At 38.4% G+C, this 15,218-nt stretch overlaps 1 protein-coding gene across 1 annotated transcript in view; it reads right to left on the minus strand.

The window, feature by feature from the left end:
* Positions 1-370, minus strand: part of SULF2 (sulfatase 2) — a 78,125-nt gene extending 77,755 nt beyond the window's left edge. The window contains exon 1 of the mRNA XM_084217621.1: positions 269-370. The gene's annotated coding sequence lies outside the window, so the exon portion shown is untranslated. The remainder of the gene's footprint in view (positions 1-268) is intronic.
* Positions 371-15,218: the final 14,848 nt, after the last annotated feature.

Consider the following 15,218-nt stretch of genomic DNA (forward strand, 5'->3'; position numbering starts at 1 on the left):
ACCTACTGGTGATAAAAATTCCCCCGGCATAGATTCCGTCTCCCACCCGAGGGAGAATCTCCCCAGCCTTTCCCCATTTCCCCAGCGCACCGGTTAGACCGGAGGAGGCGGCAGCTCCGGCTCCCGGCCCCGAGCGCGGGCGGCAGCCGCGCCCTCCGGGCCTCGCGCCCTCGGGGCCTCTCGCCCCGCCGCCGGAGCAGCCCTGGGGGCCCTGGCCGGCTGTGCGTGGACGCGGCACCGCTCGCAGCCTCGCCGGGTAGACACTCACAGGTGCTGGAGCCGTGAGAGGCGACCAACGTTCAGCAGCGGAGGTGGCCTCGGCACCCTGGCGGGAGGCGAGCGAGCTGGGCTGTGGGCGCCGCGCCCCCGCCGCGGAGCCGCCACTGCGGCGCACCCGCCCGCCCTTTCCCGCGTCGCTGGCCAATGCGGACCGCGCCAGGAGCCGGCTCGAACCATCTGTTGCGAGGCGCCTCCCCCAGCCCCTTGCCGGGGGCTCCCGCCCAAGCGCAGCCACGCAGGGGGAAGCCTGCAGGGAGCCCGCGGTCCCTGCAGGGCGCTCTCCGCCCTGAACATCTCGGGGGCTGGGGCCGAGCTCCGCCTCCTTGTCCCCCTCAGGAATCGCCCGTCCCACGGCTGCCGCTTCTCCCTCCGCGTTCGGCTCCCCTCGCAGCGCGCTCGCCGCCCGCCCGGACAGCCGCCTCAGGAATGCCAGGTGGGGCAGCGAGAGGATCGGGGATGCTAGGGAGCAAGAGCTGCATGTGGGACTGATCCTCCTCAGATGTGTAGGCGATAAAGTCCCGACCTGATAAAATTTTTGCACTTCCCAGCTAATAACAGGAATTCTCTATCTGCTGGAATGTTGCACGGAGAAACGTGTCTCATCCTGCTTCAGTGTGAGAAACAGGGCTAAAATCTGTCTGTGTTTAGACTTAGACGTCTCTTGTGAGCAAGCTCTCCCAAAAGAGTCAAGTGTCTTTCACTATTTACAGGTTTGAGTTTTAGCCTTTCACGTTCCTAGTCGGAGGGTTTTCCCACAAACATGAGGACAGTCTATCTGCACAGTCCTTTATTTTGGGTGTCCACCCCAGGCCACAGTAGTTGAGATACTTATACAGCGCAGGTGTAAAATTTCAAAAAAGCAGAGCGATAGTTCCTGATTTACTTCTCTTTTTCTATTAATAGTTTCCTTGTTGCAGACCTCTCTTATTATGCTTTTTAACCAGGTGCCTATGTTTCCTGTCGCTTCTGCAGAGAAAATCCAGGGAATAAGACACAAGCTTTATTCGAACAGGATCTAGAGTAACATTTTTAGGAAATCATGTCAAGAAAAGGACACAAATTTCTCTCAACTTTTAATAATAAAGTTAAGAAAATAATCTTGAGATTCATGCTGTGTAAAGGAAAAAAGGTGCATTTCTTTAATGGGTTAACACAAATTCTAATTTGTCTTTTTATTTTTTTCATTTCCTGAAACTGTCAGATTCTTATATCTTACCAGAACAGTGTAAAATTATGGATTGTGGACCAGACACAATTTGCAGGACTTGAGGATTTGACATATAGTCAATGTTATGATGTCAAAGGGTCAAAATAAGATGGCTAATTTTGCAATTAAATTAATCATAGGCCCTTTTATTATATTTTAAAAACCTATTTCTGGAAGCCAACCAGTTGTATTTTATACTAATGCTGTTGTGACATGGCCTGTAAGTTGTTCAATACGTTACTCCAAATAGACACTTTCAAAGATGGGATCTATTTCTTGCCCACTAAGTTATATCTTTGCATTAAAGGGGCTCAACATAGCTGAGCTTTATCTTATTATTACAAAAAAACTCTAAAAAGTACACAAAATTAAATGATTGCAATCTTTCTTGTGAGACTCCAAATAGATAAAATTTTGTCCTCGATATGCATGTGTAACGCCTCTAAATCCGATGGGACGATTTGTCATTATAAGATATTTTTAAGGAATGATTTCTATGTAGTTATAATTACCAGGATGATAAATTGGCTAGTGAATCTTCCATTAATCTTACAAAGCTGTTCTCAAGCCTAGGTTGTTCCCATATATATTCTAATCAAGACTGATCATAATAATTTTGTGAGATATTATATCTAACATTAATGCAAGGTTTAGTCTTACTACTTCAAGAATGTTATTATTGATTTTATTAATATATAGAAATTCCTTCTAAAAGCCTAAACAAATTGACCTAGGTATCAAATACACGCATGAAAAATTGCTCTCCACTTGAGTGAAGAGCATGCTGTCATATATGATAGACAAAGGATGGCTGGAAATAAAACTACGCATAAACAAACATCTGACCTCTGAAACAGTGAAAATACAAATAACTTGTTCAAGCGTACAAGAAATCTTGGCAAAATCTAAAAGCATAGGCAGGGAAGTCTGTCTCAATCCATTGCTACAATAAACAATGCTGTAGACATAAAACCCTATGTCTTAAGTCTCAAAGTAATATTTCTCTTTTAAGTGGTTTAATTTACAAAATGACTAGAGCAAAGGCAGTTCCTTACTTTTTTAAAATATATGTTCTTTCTCTTTACTAATTACCCTTTTATTACTTTTTGCATAGATTAACAATATGACAAGGTCTGCATGCATACACCTTGGATGTGTGTGAAGGATGTTAATAGGGCAAGATCAATTTAGGGTTTTTCTTCTGTATTTTTTTCTTGCCTCTACCTTGGAATGGGACCTTGGGTACTTTGCTGAACTTGCCTGTGAATCGTTCTTTCATCTGTAAGATCTGGGATAGTCATACTTGAAGAAGGTCACTTTATTAGTGACAGTATTTTGTGAATTTATTTATCTATAGAAAAATTAGCTAGTAAATAAGATCTTTGAATATAGGCATCCAGTCATTGTGCATCATAGCATGTGGCAATATGTGCTGCAGCCCAGAAAGCCAGCCTGTATCCCAGGCTGCACCAAAATCTTGGTGACCAGCAGGTCAAGGGATGTGATTCTCCTCCTCTGCTCCTATGGGATTCCACCTGGAGTATTGCATCCAGCTCTGAGGCTCCCAATGCAAGGAGGGGGTGTACCTGCTGAAGCCCCTCTGGAGACAGACTGGGAGACCTGGGGGTGTTCAGTCTGGGGAAGAAAAGGCTCCAGGGAGATTTTAGTGACCCTTCCACTGCTTAAAGGGTTCCAAGAGAGCTGGAGAGTGACTTTGGCCAACAGGCTGGAGTGACAGGACAAGATGTAATGGCTTTCCACCGGCAGAGGACAGGGTTAGATCCATATTAGGAAGAAATTCTTCCCTCTGGGGGAGGTGAGGCCCTGGTGCAGGTTACCCAGAGAAGCTGTGGATATCCCATCCCTGGAAGTGTTCAAGGCCTGGCTGGATGAGGATTTTAAGCAACCTGGAAGATGTCCTCACCCATGCCAGAGGGGCTGGAACTAATTGATCTGTAAAGTCCCTTAAAACACAAACCATTCTATCATTCTAGGATAACAGCATTTTCTCCTGTTTCATTCTAAGCAGCAGATATTTGGCAGTCTATAGAGTGTAAAATAAGGTTTAGAACCTAGGCAGTGTTTTTGTCAAATATAGTAAACATCTTAAAATCATCAAAGGTCCTTTGTGAAAGTCATTTAGAGAATAAGCCTATCTTTCATTGGCTAAGCAGTGCATTAATATTACATGTAGAGGTAAAGCTGCAAGCAATTATAGTTCAGGAGACCAAAGATGGAGAATGAACAGGTTTCCACAGCATTCATGATGCAAATCACTGTCTCCCTGAAAAACATGGTTTTCTTCATGAAACATTATTGTGGTGCTTAATTATGGGAGTTCAATAGCATGAGGATCTGGTACTGCCAAGAAAACTGTTCAAAAACTATTTTGATGTGTTTTGCATGTTCAATAGGTGTTTATTAATGCAATAAGCTCAGGAAACACCACCTCTTACCATTCCCACATTACAGGTTTGCCCTAAGAATTTTGGTTTTATGGCTGCATCCATGTTGCACATAGTTACGCTGTAATTTTCTTTCCCCATCTTTTCTTTATGCAAAGCTGAGTGAAATGTAATCTATTAGGGTGATGCTTTCAACAGAGTTAAAAATATTGATACACACTAGCTGTTACAACCTTTTTTTTTAATCCCTAATGTCTTGGAAGATCCATTAACCTTAAATCAATCCAACAATTCTGATTGTTCTTGCCAACTTCCATTTTCCAAATAAAGATATATCAATTTACATTAATAGCATCAGTAATTAAATACTTGTGTGAAGATAAAAGCAAACCCTAAGATCCAAATAGTGCAAACTTGGATCATGGATTTAGTTCCAGAACTTGAAGCAGGCTGCTCTCTGAAGTGAACCAGCTAAAACCATACAAGGGGAACTCAGCATGTGAGTGCAAAAGCAAAGTTTGAATTTTAACCCACCTCCTCCTTTTCCTTTTTTTCTGTATGTTAAGTTCCCGTGGAAAAAAAAAAAAAAACAGCCCGGGACTGAAGAAACTAGTCAGAAACATACCTTGGAGCCTTAGTCATAAAGAAGTTGCTCTGTTATAAAGGCAAAACAGGTGGTAATGTTGCCCCTTTAGAAATATAAAGTGTCAAAAGGTAGGATTTTTTTTTTTTTGGTAATGTGCCAGTGATGACTCAGGAACTGTTATGAAAATGAATGTGCTATTTCAAATGTGGCAAGACCTAGCCTAGATTTAGACGCTGTAGCATATTTACCTAAACAAATTCATCTCGGAAGCTGCAGAACTGAAACCAGTTGAAATGTCATTTAGCTGCTGACACTAGTGAGCAAGCACAACCATGGCGGGACAGTGCTAACCGCTGATGCCAGCAGATGGTAAGTGGAATGTTAAGTTCCTACCGAACAGGGCCAGATCTTCTGCTGTCAAACTCTATCTGTAAGAGGAAGGGGAAAAACAGAAAAGTAACGATAGCAACAAGAGATACTAGAAGTAATTAAGGATACAGCAGGTAAGATAGTTGTCCATTAGATTCCAAGACAAGCCTGTGTAAACATAGCTACCAAAACTGTGAGTTTTTGCATGTTCTTTGATAACTGTGGTAACTGCAATCTCATGTTTCCTATCCCCTTCCTCAGAACACATAAAGGGAACTCCAGTGCTAACAGGGAAGTGTTCAGCAGTAACAATCTGTAGCTTTAGACCACTTTTCTGTTTCTGCACTGCATATATTCTTATATGTACTTTCTTATATTCTTATATGTACTTTCTTTATGTTGTAAAGAGTTTTCCTGAACAATATGGATGTGTATAAACATGTCTTTTATTGAAGGGTGGACAAGTGGTGGTCTTGAAGTCAAAGAGCTTTAGATAAAAATTAGATTGTGAAGCATACAACAGGTATTAGTCACAAATGAGACATCACAGTAAGACATCCTTCTTTGCACATAACCTTTCTTTATGTAGAAAGCAAGTGTACAGTCCCATGCTGTGCTCTTCTTGCTGCTTGGCAAGTTGGTACAAAGCAGAGAAATAACAAACAATTTAAACGGTTTTCTTTGTTACAGAAAGAAATTCTGATTTAAGAAATATATGCTCCCATGACAGTGACATCACATGCTGCAGCTCCTAATTGTATGAATCTTTCGAGTTGGCCTTTGAGTTTTGTATTGACAGAGTAGAGAAATCTGAATGTGTGCATAAAGGGGGAAGGGACTGAGCTATGCGGCTTCTAGGAAGCAGGAGCAGCTAATGAGGATCCCACACAGAGATTTTCATTGTATGGTTCTTATGAGAGAAACTACATTGTGGAATAAATACCCAGACCATTATTCGATTTTTAACCCATTCATCACTAAGATGAAATCCTGCTGAAGTAGGTTGACATTTCCCAGAGTGAAAAAATGGGCTCTGTTTTTTGCAAAAGGATTGAAATTTTGTCTGGAAAAATCCATTGAACCAGGAGTCTTTTTTTATTAAGCAGATTTTACCAGATAGTGCCCTTTTTCAGTATATGTCGTCATATAAATTATCCCCCAAAAGTTTTACAGCAAAAGTTAGTTTAATATGCTTGGAACAGCAGCCATAAGAATCATGATCTTCACAGACAGAATGTAGACTTAAATATTTACAAGTATTTTCAATAATGTTTATTTCTATGCTGTGATGGTATAACAAAGAATAACTGCTGAATATATAAAATTGTCATGTGTTGTTTGCAACCTGAAAATGTTTTGGAACAGAGACCTCCCAAGACAAGAGCTTTGACATCCACACATTCAGGCTGGGCCCTAAAATACATGAATCGTGGTGTTTTGGCTACTGAATTATACAAAATAACAAGCAAAGGCAGTGCAAAGGGATTGCAGAGTAACATTACCTAAAGCAGTAATGATTTAGGAAAAAAAGTTCAAATTATTTCCTGCCATGCAGTGGGTGGATTATTTTCTGAGTTTGATTTTTCTGGGCTGTTACTTGTTTGTGAGGCTTTATACTTTTTTTTTTTTTAATCATCAACGAAAATCATTATATTTCCTAAATTCATTTTCTTTCTTTTGAGAGCTAGTTACCATTTGAACTTTCATCCCATTGCTTGACCACACTGGTTTTATGTTTATTTAACCTATTGCTTAGCACAATACATGAGAGAACTGAATATGAAGGAGAATTTCTTATAAATTGTACTACATTCTTTGTTTTTGCAGCTGTTGTGTTTCTTACTTTGTGATTATGACACACAAATATTAGTGTGGACAAAAACAAGAAAGGCACATAGAAAGGCACATAGAAATAAATCACCAATTCTATGTTTTGTTCTGTTTGATTGTAAAACTCAAAAGTCAGCTCTCAGTTTTTATCAGCAGCTGTTAAAATACAGCTGTAGTGGGAATTTTTTAAGTGTGGTCATATAACTTAATAGTAAACCTGGCAAATATAGATTATGACTGGTTGCATATGCATTTTTGTTTTACCTTCTTTTATTATTTGAAGAATTAATCTAAAATCAGACCTTCCTTTCTGTGTAGCACATGGTATGCCATTTTAATGTTGAGTAATACAGAGTAATGCATGTGAAGCATAATTTAAAGCTTTTGCAGATGGGGTTTCCTGCTTTCTGGGAAAGAGCAGCACAGATAGCTGTACTGACAGTTAGTTTTAAGTCCACTCTAGAGTTCCTATGTCTGGTATTCCAGTTACTCTGCTATTTGCAACTGTATGAGTTATGTATATATCTGCATACATTCTTTTGAGAATAACAAAAGGCTCAGTATAACTAAGTGCCCAGAAATCTCCTAGGGGTTTTTCTTCAATATCATCATGGCATGCAAGACTTGCTCAGTCCAAGGCAATCTCTATTTGTTTAATGTACATACTGTTTATTCCTTATAAAAAATGTATTATTTACTTTCATTCTCAGATATCATTAAAGAAAACACCCCAGTTGTACTAAATACAACTGGGAACTTCTATTGGAGAATTTGTGCATGTTCTCCTATGTTAAAAGAAGAACATTTTGTGTAGAATTTTCATTTCTTTCTCCCATCTCCTCAAGTTTTTGTTTTTCCCCCATATACAACAGGATCCTTTTATTGCTTAGAAATTTATGCTGCTGTATAAACAGTAAGCACGTAAACTAGCCTTACAATCAGAGACATACACGTGTTTTATTTGTTACCTATAAAAATCATCAGACTCCTTTAGGTGTTTGCTGGAGACTATACTTCTAGATATTTTAAAAGAGTTCAGGCACATTTTCTTCTGAAATATGGGTGATGTGATTTGCAATGGATTTATGAATGAATTAACGTTGCATGTTCCATTTCATTCATTCATTCTAACGTTAATATACACCTAATAATTTGAGAGAAAAAAAATATGAATAAGGGGGGAAAAAAAAGGAGAAAGTTTTCTAAAAGAAATAGAATCCTTGAATTTGCTTCTTCTTTTCCTAGTATTAACTAGATTTATGCAAGGTCACTGCAAACTTTGAATGAAGAGCTAAATGATAACATTTCTGCTGACATTATATTGGAGGTGGAAAATTAAGTTCCAGGTAAATTGTTTAATATGGGACTCCGTTTTTGCCAGTTTGGTTTTTTGCGGGCTTTTTTTTGGTTGGTTGGTTTGGGGTTTTTTGTTTGGTTGATTTTGTTGGATTTTTGGTTTGGTTTGGTTTTTTGTGGGTTTTTTTTGGTTTGGTTTGGTTTTTGGGGTTGTTTTTTTTGGTTTTTGGAGTTGTGGAGGTTTTTTTCAGTAGGTGCCTTGCTGCCAAAAAAATTTAGTTTAGTCAGGGAAAAACCCATTAGTCCGTGTCCTGGACTGTGTGCTGGCTCCTTTCCACTAAAAGGATCTATAAAGCTTTCCACAGTTGGCAGCTGAGATTCCTTCTGCAAGAGGGAATCCCTGGCTGAGGTAGAGCTGGCTTACAGCTACCTTGGCTTCCATCTATTCCAAATGGTTATAAGAGATTTGGAATATTCTCCTTCAAAACTGAACTTCCGATAGAAATACAGAGACTTGAACTATGTGGTTTTTTTAATTGTGTATGTATATTCATGGCTTTTCATCTTCCTGTACGTAAGTCCTAAGCAGGTATTTATAGGTTGTCTATATAAAAGGACTCTTTCTGCGGGAAAATTGGTGATTTGCACCATTTAATAGGTGAAATTTCTATCAAATATGTATCTTTCTGTCATTTCATTTTTGTAAAGAGCTATTTCTCCCTTTATGTAGATATTTGACTATTACTATGAAGAAACTGGGTACACTTCCTTTGGGTAACTTAAGCTGATTCCAGTTCCAAGACCTATCCATCTTAATATTTAATGCATAACATCTGTAGCCTGTTACAAAATGTTAATTGAGACACAATGAAGAGTAAGTAGGTCCAGTTTGAGGTTTTTATTAAAATAAGGATTTCATGACGAATTCAAAACCCATTATTTTGAATTCAAAACATGACATCTAAGCCCACAAAGAGAAAATAATAATACAACATCTTTAGTTTAGGTATAGAATCCAGAAGCACATAAAACTGACCAAAAAAAAGGCAGCAAATTTTGCTTGAAAAATATACATACCAAAGCTTTCACTTGTATCATTAATGTCTTATGTGAGGAGGAGAAAGCATGTTGGAGTTCATGAGTTTACTATGATACATGTAAAGGGAGTCTTCACTACTACAGATAATGCATACGGGATTGCAACAACTATCTATTGCAACAACTAATTACATAATACTATGTAATTTATCCCTCACAATTGCTTCCTGTTTTGACATAAATAATGTAATTGTTTGTTATCTTGCAATACGTATGGTTTTGAAAATTGAAAGGAGATTAAAAGGTTACTTTCAGGGCATCAAAGTGACTGGAGGATACAGTAGTCACAGTGCATAAAAGCACAGAATCACAGAATATTCTGACTTGTAAGAGACACACAAGGATCAGCAAAGTCCAACCCCTGGCCCTGCCCAGACACCCCAGCAGTCCCACCCTGTGCCTGAGAGTGGTGTCCAAACACTCCTGGGACTCTGGCAGCCTCAGGGCTGTGCCGGTTCCCTGGTGAGCCTGGGCAGTGCCCCAGCACCCTCCAGGGGAAGAACCTCTTTCTAATATTCAACCTAAACCTACCTTATATAATTTCCTGACATTCCCTCAATTATTGCTACTTGATTATTGCTAATTGTAACTCTTAACACAAAGAGTAGAGTAACAGTATGTGGTACTGCAGAATGCTATGTTGCTGTTGTGCTAGACTCGATGTGAACAACTGATTTGGGAAAGATTCTACCCAAATGAATATGTTATCTCAGTAAATGAGGCCCAAAAATATTAAGGTATAAGAAATTATAATTTAGGATAACATCATGGGGTTCAAGCAAGTTGGCCAGAAGATAAAATCTCTTTATCAGAGATGGGAACTAAACATTTTCCTTTATTCATGCATATTTTACTTTTCTAAAGATTCAACATATGACATATTAATGGGAAGTGCAAAGATCACATCTTACGGAGATTTTTTATTTGTTTCAGTGTAAATAGAGCACATAATGAAATTACTATGGCCAGGGACATTAAAAATAAATGATGCAGTTCTTCATAGTCACACAGTGGGTCTGGTCTCAGGTTCATGTGTCCAGATTTACTAAGGGAGGTGATTGTCACAGATATTTAGAATTACCTACAGAGATATGGACTGCTTAGTTATGAGTAATCAAGTGAATAAGTTTGAAAGATGGGGATATAATTTTGAGATATAATGTTAGTATTCAATGCTGCAAATTTCTGGTTTTGTTGCTGTTATTATTCTTCCAGGGTCATTTTAAAATGGTGTTAAGGATTCATGCATACTTAGTCCTAGTTAGCTCTAGTTTCTTAGGGGTTTTCTGTTGCTAGTCAATGAAAAGTGATTTGTCCAAAGGCAACAATACTTATAGAGTGAGATGGGGAGGATAATAAGAGACACTGGTGGGTACCATTAGATATTTCAGACTGGAAGTTTAGGTTCATTCTTACTTTGATCTGCAACTATCATTCCAATTATGGATTTACGGTTTTCAGATAAGGGCAGCTACACTTTAACTGGAAGGTGTTAGTTCAGGATGTGTGAATGTATGCAATATTTGTATGTATGTGTGTGTTCAAAAATCACTCCTTTAATATTGATATAATTTACAAAATTACTGTAAACATTTGGACTAGGAACATTTGAAGAAGATGCAGCTGTGACTCCTCATGGCTTTGGTAAGGTCGTAGATGTTGTGAAACAATGTCACATAGATCTATATGCCTGAGACTGATGGGGTTTGGGCAGTGGATTACAGCCAAGTCTGATTTGATGAATGTAGATATCTTTGTATCATCATGTTGCAGTATGATATAGTATTTGAAAATGCTTACTGATGGAATTTGTTTTAGTCCAGATTTTCATGTTAAGAAATACAGGATTATACTCTTTTCCCTTGAAAAACTGAGCAATGTGTTGTTAAAGATGGACTAAAGAGCAGCTACTCTTTTTCAAAATGAAAGTTGAGGGAGGTGGATAGGGGTGATGTTAGTTTTCATTTCACAGCAGGTAAAACCTATCTAAGAGATTTCTCCTAGAATCATGAATACATTTTGAAAATGTACTTTACAGGCAGACATAGTTATGAGGAGTACTTGCTAGGCATCTAAACTTGTAGAAAAGATGGAGGTTAAAAATGTGCATAGCGATAGTTATCTCTGTCTGCCTCCACCATTTTTTATGACCAACTTCTGGTGAAAAGACAATTGGGGCAAACTATTTCTGTTTCCTGAGCAATCCAGCAGCTGACGGAATATTACCATGGCATTCAGGTGGACATCCTTAGATAGCATCTGTAGGAGAAATGAATCTCATACAATAAAAGTATGGCCTCCAGGAATTTATAGTATTTAATTTCTTTTTGCAGCTATTCCATTGTCACCTGCTTTATGCTACATTTTAATGACAAGCTTCTTGTACCATTCTGTTATGTCCCATCTCTTGTAATTGCTTAGTCTTGGGTGGCTCTTATTGCTCCATCCAACAAATAGTCTCCAAACCCAACAAGATGAGTAGTACTTGCTGTTTGATCAATTTTGGTGATAAAAATAACAAACTGAAAACATAACATTTATTTTCTCAAAGAACATTAGGCTCATAGTTGCCAAATAAGAACTGTATTCCCACCTAAATTACCTTGGATTTTTGTTCTTTAAGGACTTCAGTGATGCACACAGCACTTTTGATACAGATAGGCAATCCGAGAAGGTTACATAAAGGATATCAGCCCTGCCAGGAACACAATAGCCTAATGTTAACATTTTACCCTGTGAGGAATAATTTACTGCTGGGAAAGGAGTGAGGACTGATGACTTGTACAGCCCTGAGGTCATCAAGAAGTCACTTAGGAGTTTTTTGTTGACTTTGATTTTAACTTCTTCTCTGTGTCTTAATTAATCCAACAGCAAAATAGATGGGAACCTGGGGACTTGATAGCACCCTTGAAGCCATGCCCATCTGTAAATCTGAGGGAGTTGCTCACACCCAACTGCAGTGCTGTGCCCCCAAAAGTTCAAACACTAACCCTGGCCTTTGTTCCACAGACTGCTTGGTCTTGAGTAACTGCCTGGGAACCCCCTTCTGTGTAATGTTACTGAATGTTTCCTTGGTGCAAGTAGGAAACATTTGCCGCTGTTTCCTGGTTTGGGGTTTTTTTTAATGTGCAAAAAGTAAATAGCAAGCACAAAATGCTGCAAATTCCCTTTCCTGGTTCTTTTGCAAAAGAAAGGAGAGAAAGATTGTGTGAAGTGATTGTGTGAGAGGGGAACTGTTACAAATCTATTTTAAAATACAGGTGAGTACATTTACACCATGGATTTGCAAAGCAGAAATTAATTGTTTCGTATTCTGCTAGGATGGGTAAAGTTTTTTTTCTTCTCTTTTTGATTAAAAAAAAAAAAGGAAGGAAGGAAAAAGACCTCTGTTCTTGACCTTGTTCATTGTTAGCATCTACAAAGCATAGAGTATACAAACAAGGTCTTACATGGAGCTGTGTCTCAGTGGTTTGTTTGTGAGTATTGTTATTAAACTCACATTTAAGTTAAAAGAAATCAACAACATAAAGATAAAAAATAACCAGCTTAAAAATAACCAGCTTATAGTTTGTGTGAACCCTGATGTTCTGAGTGCAACAAGAGCCAAATACTGTTTGCAGAAAACCAATGAAGCACAAAATATAGCAGCATGTGTCCCTCCCTGTGTGCATTATTATCTCTCACACATTATCTGAGGCACCCCATCTTGCACAGTGTGTGGCTGAATAACCCCCTGCTGCTGTGTCGATTCATGCCTGCTGTTCATTTTTGAAAAGTAATTTTGCACAATTATCCTGCTAAATATTGATAGCTTTCACCATTCCAGCCACGGCTAATTAAAACACACACACTGTGTAAAATTTTAATTAGGATTCACGTCAGGGTGAATAATGATAAAAAGAAAGAAAGAGAGAAAAAAAAGAGGAAAAGAGGAAAAAAAAAGGAAAGAAAGAGAGGAAAAAAAACAGTTGGCATTTGTGGGGGGACTTTATTTATGACCTGCTGGTCTGCTATTGAACCTCTTTTTATCCTCAGATTTATTTCCCCTCCCAGGTTGTTCTCAACTCCTGATCTGAGGGTGTGGAAGAAAAGAGTTCTTCAGTGTGAGCCTGTATTTTACGCATTCTCAGTAGAAGGTTATATGTTTTCTACTGTGTTGGTTGCTATCCTTTCAATTGCACAATAATGACTGCAGGAACCAGGCATTTCCTGGGGTTTGATGACCACTGAGCTGGAACCTTGGGCCCAAGGAAGAGAAGGCAGTCATTAACTTCGACTGGTCTTCATTCATATTCTATACATTGGTTTTGGTTGCACATAAGTCAAAATAATCATTAAAGGATAATTTATGTGAGAGAGGAAATGAACCCTTATTTTAACCTACATGGCCCGCATTATTCCATTTGCTTGAAAATGGAAAAAATGATGTAAAATCTATAGGAAGATACATATGAAGCAATGTGTAAAATTTGAGGCATTTGATTGTTATGTGTCAGCTGCATAGAACCTTTGGAAACGCTTTCAGGCTTCTCTGATTATGTTAAAATTTAATGCATGCAAGTTATAATTAGAAATTTTATAGAAAAGGAGTGAGCAAGTATACACCAAAAGTAATATAAATTCAAAAAGCCACCTACATTGTGTAGGGAAATTTATTTCTGTTTGGGGGCTGACTTTGTCTCCCTCACCACTCTCCATATTTGAAGAATTTGCATTTAGGTGTTAGACAATTATAAGTGTGTCCATAATACAAGTAATTTCCTTCAGTGCACTAAAATAACATTACTTAGTGTTAACTTTCTAAAACTGCCCCTTACTAAAGGCACTATTTTTTTCTTTGCACCCATTGACTAACAGACTACACAACTTGCTTTCTTAAGTGAGAAAAGTTAAAACCCAGGAGGACTTGTGTTCACTGACAAAACTTTAGGATCTTAGAATGGTAATGAAGGCAAGAGCTGGCTACAGCTGAGCATTTTGGCAGCACGTCTTTTTAATGCATCAAATCTACAGAGGGGGCAAAGTCAGACAAGATTTTAAAGGACATCTTGCTACACTTGTGCTGCCAATTTATATTTGCTCTATTCTCCTCAAACTGTGAAGGAAGAAATGTAAATTGTAAGTATTGCTGGCTGGAGTATATGAATGATCCAGATTATGTAATGTGAATCAATGAAGAGACATCATCATTGTTTAGAGATAAAATTAACTGAGTATGGAAAAAAGGCTATTTGCATTCATAAAACACTGAATTTATTATCTTAATAATATTGGAAGAAGGTGTATAGGAAGGAAAGCTCCAATGTTAAATATTTGTCAAATGAGCCTTTATTATTCGTCAATATGTAATTTTGTTAGGGGTAATTTATTTTTATTGCTGATTTTAGGGGGTCATTCTCTGTAATTGTCAGCATGCTGAATTCAGCAACTCCTTTGGGCTCAGAGTCCAACCCTGGCCCATCTGATCTGTGCTTTGCCTAACTGTTAATGGAATGTGATCACAATATATCTTTCAGCTCTTTTTTATTTTTTAGATCAAAATGTAACCAGTAGGAAAAAAATTTACCTCATATTATGTGAAAGTTATGTGTGCACCAATTCATGTATTTATAACTAGTGATTGCAGCTACATTTTAGCTTATTTTCATATTCTGTTGTGGTTTGGATTTTTCTTTAGACAATAGAAATATGATGACAGGCTCTGAAGTAAATGATTTCCAGCTATTCTAGAACAAATAATAATTAATAGTCATAAATGTTTGTGACATTTAAACAGATGCAGAAGCCTGATATGACAAGTACGTATACTAATTTGGAAATCTGAAAAAGCAAAATGCTGCAGTGACTATCTTCCAGCATGAGGAATCCTGCTTTTGAGGGGGCTGTCTTCCCCGGCAAAACAACAACCTCTGCTAATGAGCATGTTTGTCACTGTGGTACACCTGGTAATTTGCTCTTACCACACCATTATGGAGCAGTAGAGGCCTGAGCTATCAAACCCATAATCAGTATACTGCAGTTCGTTTCACCCCATCTGTGTTGGAGGTAATTTTGTGTTATGCACCTTCTGTCCACCAGTCCATTCAATGGGAGATGAACAAATACTGGGTACTAGTAAGGCAACATAAGAAGGGATCAATAGCTTCAG

This window comes from Fringilla coelebs (genome assembly GCF_963513975.1).
Source record: "Fringilla coelebs genome assembly, chromosome: 18".
NCBI lineage: Eukaryota > Metazoa > Chordata > Aves > Passeriformes > Fringillidae > Fringilla > Fringilla coelebs.